The 3152-nt window shown below is 36.6% G+C and overlaps 1 long non-coding RNA gene across 1 annotated transcript; it reads left to right on the forward strand.

Annotated features, from left to right (window-relative positions):
* Positions 1–643: 643 nt before the first annotated feature.
* Positions 644–2678, forward strand: LOC113121111 (uncharacterized). Its single transcript, XR_003294674.1, has 2 exons — positions 644–1442; positions 2361–2678. It is a non-coding gene; the product is annotated as an uncharacterized LOC113121111 (long non-coding RNA).
* The last annotated feature ends 474 nt before the right edge of the window (positions 2679–3152 follow it).

A 3152-nucleotide genomic window follows, 5' to 3' on the forward strand; every position in this document is an offset into this window, starting at 1 on the left:
TTCAAATTATAAGCATTTTAGTAGGTGTCTTAGACTTCTAGACCCCAAGGTAAAGGCTATATTTCATTCAATTTTATACACACACACACACACACACACACACACACACACACACACACACACACACACACACACACACATATATATATATATTATTTAGAAAACCATATATTCCTTTTTAGTTAGACCTCACTGTTATGAAAAATACTACAAAAAAAATAATTAATAATAAAAAAAAATAATGTGCTTGTAATTTTCGCCATTTATCAAAGTAATGTGAAGCATCTTGATCCCAAATCTTTCCAGCCTTGAGCCTAAAACCTGTAGCTTATCAAATCCCAGACAGTAGTAACACTAGCTTGTTTCAGCTGTGACTACTAACCCACCACTGTACAGAGTCACTCGCCCGCAGTTGTTTCCTGGTTTCTCTTCTTTCTCCCTAAAGGAGCCATTGAAATTCGGTGTAAAAGGGGAGCAGTGGGTGTAGGGTGTCTGGAGGCGAGTGTGAACAGCTGAGAGGTGTGATTTCACAGGCTCGCTCTCCCCTGTCACGGCCCTGATTGGGTTGGACAGCAGGCAGAGGAGAGGCCCTGGCTTCTAAAGGACACCAACAGGTGTAGGACCACGGGGCAAAGGAGGGAGTATAAGGCAGGCTGAGCACTTGAAAAGGCCGGGAGCGTGTGGCCATGTCTGGGCAGAATCCACCAGTCAAGCAATGAAGACGACACACTGTAGCACTCAGCAGAAGAGGAAAGATGGGAACAGAGAGGTGTGGGGAGGGTTTTCATTTGTTGCTAGATTGAGTTGGCTTTAGGCAGTGTTTTTTTTTCTTCTCTGAACTGGGGTAGACTTTACATTATGCTAATTACAACATCTGAGACTATTTTAAAGTCTTTTCTCATTCTTTAATTGCCAAAGAAGTTGAGATGGAATGTCTTAAAATTATTTCAGATTAAACAGGGGCAGCCAATTTCATATCTGGGATGTCAAAATGTCTTTGAATATTTTTCAATTCTTCTATACGTATAATGGCACTATATATATATATTATATATAGCTCCATTTTGATTCGGACCGAGACGCTTGGTGATATCTCTGTTTTACGAGACAGCAAATGGAAGATTTTACACCTCTGGCACTGGAAATGGTGCTGTTAAAGGAAATGGAGGTATGAGCGTGTTCCTGGGTTTTCACCTGAGGTGTCATAGCTTGTCTTTGATCTACTGTATATCAGTCTCCTGTATCCAGGAGTATAAAGGGGGCAGTTTGTGGATTTTAAGGTTTCCATGTGCCAGAATGAGAAACCTTCAGGTCTATTTAAATGTGAGAAGATGTTTGAGTGCTAGATGTGCTCGTCCTCTCCTGCTTGGCTGGCTAGCCTCCATGTCCCTTGTCTATGGACACTTGTCAATGCATCAAAAGGAAAAGATAACTACATACAGGTAAACTAATTTTTTTCTTCACACTTGAGCTGTAATATTACTCCTTCATTCTACAAAGTGAATAATAAATGTTTGTTGTGGTAAATACTGCATTTTTTAATCTTTCTGGATGATATTTCTGGATTCACTTTGGAGTTATCCAGCATTTTGTTTTGCATTTTTTCTATAACTTATAGTTAGAAAGCAGAAAAATAAAATAAATATATTGTTTAAAAAATGTATCTCTTCTCCATGCATTTTTTCCTGGCAACTTTGTTCTGTGAGGGAATTCAGATTTGCCCCTTGTGATGACATGCTTCCTTATATGCCCATATGAATATTAAAGTTATGGAATGTAAGGAAGTGTGTGGTTTCAGGGGGAACCCATCACCACAGGACCCGTGCATGCAAATAAATAAATCATTATATATGGACATAAAAATGATTCATTAAACCTAAACTAAGCCAGAGTGTCATAAATTTGTGCCATTTTGAATTCTAAGATGACAAAAAATCATTTGAGCTGCATGAATGATTCTAGATGGGGTGCTAAAGCTGTTGTTTTAGTCAGCTGGCTGGTCATAAACACACGTTTGTGGCCTCCACACCCCGATCATCTCTCACTGACCCATAACTACATGAATATCCAGGGCAGACTGACAGTGTACAGCTGTCGTTACTTCACTAATCCCTCTGAGAGCCACGAACTTTATGGGTTTCCATTAAAGAAGTCGCTAAAATGCTCTTTTCATGACTATCAGCACATTAAACAAAAAGGCAGTAATTGATAATGCTAAACTTATGTGGTAATGCTCATCCAATGAACTGCACAGGAAATACAATTGACATTTTACTGAAGAAACAGTTTGTAAATGGGGCTGCCAAGTTGATTTTGTTTTATTTTTAAATTATTGAATTTTTCCTTTGTCTTCTCAACAGGTAAGCAGCGAGAATGATTTGCTGAACATATGAACATTGCTGAACATAAGCTCCGTTAGTCTGCCGTTCTCTCTGTCTGAAGCAGCACGCCTTGCTGTGGCTGGTCAAATGGAACCAAGTCAGGTGTTTCTGTGAGGTTTGGTCCCCTTCAACCAGCTACTGCGTCGTGAATACAGCCAACATAGAGCAGACATTACAAGAGAGTCATTCAGTAGTCTGCTTCTTTGGAATTTAAAATGTACTAACCCTAAAAAATGTAAATTTTTTCATTAGGATTTTTATTTCTCATAAAATTCAATAAACTATTTCCTTTTTCAATGTTGTGTTCATTTCCTACTTTATAACAATAATAGAAATTAACTATTCCTTCTACAATAATCATTCAGTCCCTAAACTCGTCTTTCATTGCACTTGCGAAAAAGATGTGTGCTTAATTGTATTGATTGTGCACTTTTTGAATTGCATTGAAAGTATATTTTTTATAAAACTGTAACTGTGCAGATCATGCAAAATTAATCAAATAAAAGGCCACACACACATAGTCTATTTAATTCTATTTTATAAATTAATAAATAATTTGCACTTTATTGTTAAACAAATTTTAAAATAAATAATAGGAAAAAAGTGTACATAAAATGTTGAATTTAGTTAGAATCCATTCAGTTAACTATAAATGTTTTTTAAAGATTAAGTGCCTTTACTGACTGTTAAAGAAAAAATAAATAAATAAAAATAAGTTTTAATTTGTACCGTATTTATAAGATGTGTTTGAGTTTAGTTTTGGGTTCAAGT

Source organism: Carassius auratus, chromosome 20, assembly GCF_003368295.1.
Source record: "Carassius auratus strain Wakin chromosome 20, ASM336829v1, whole genome shotgun sequence".
Lineage (NCBI taxonomy): Eukaryota > Metazoa > Chordata > Actinopteri > Cypriniformes > Cyprinidae > Carassius > Carassius auratus.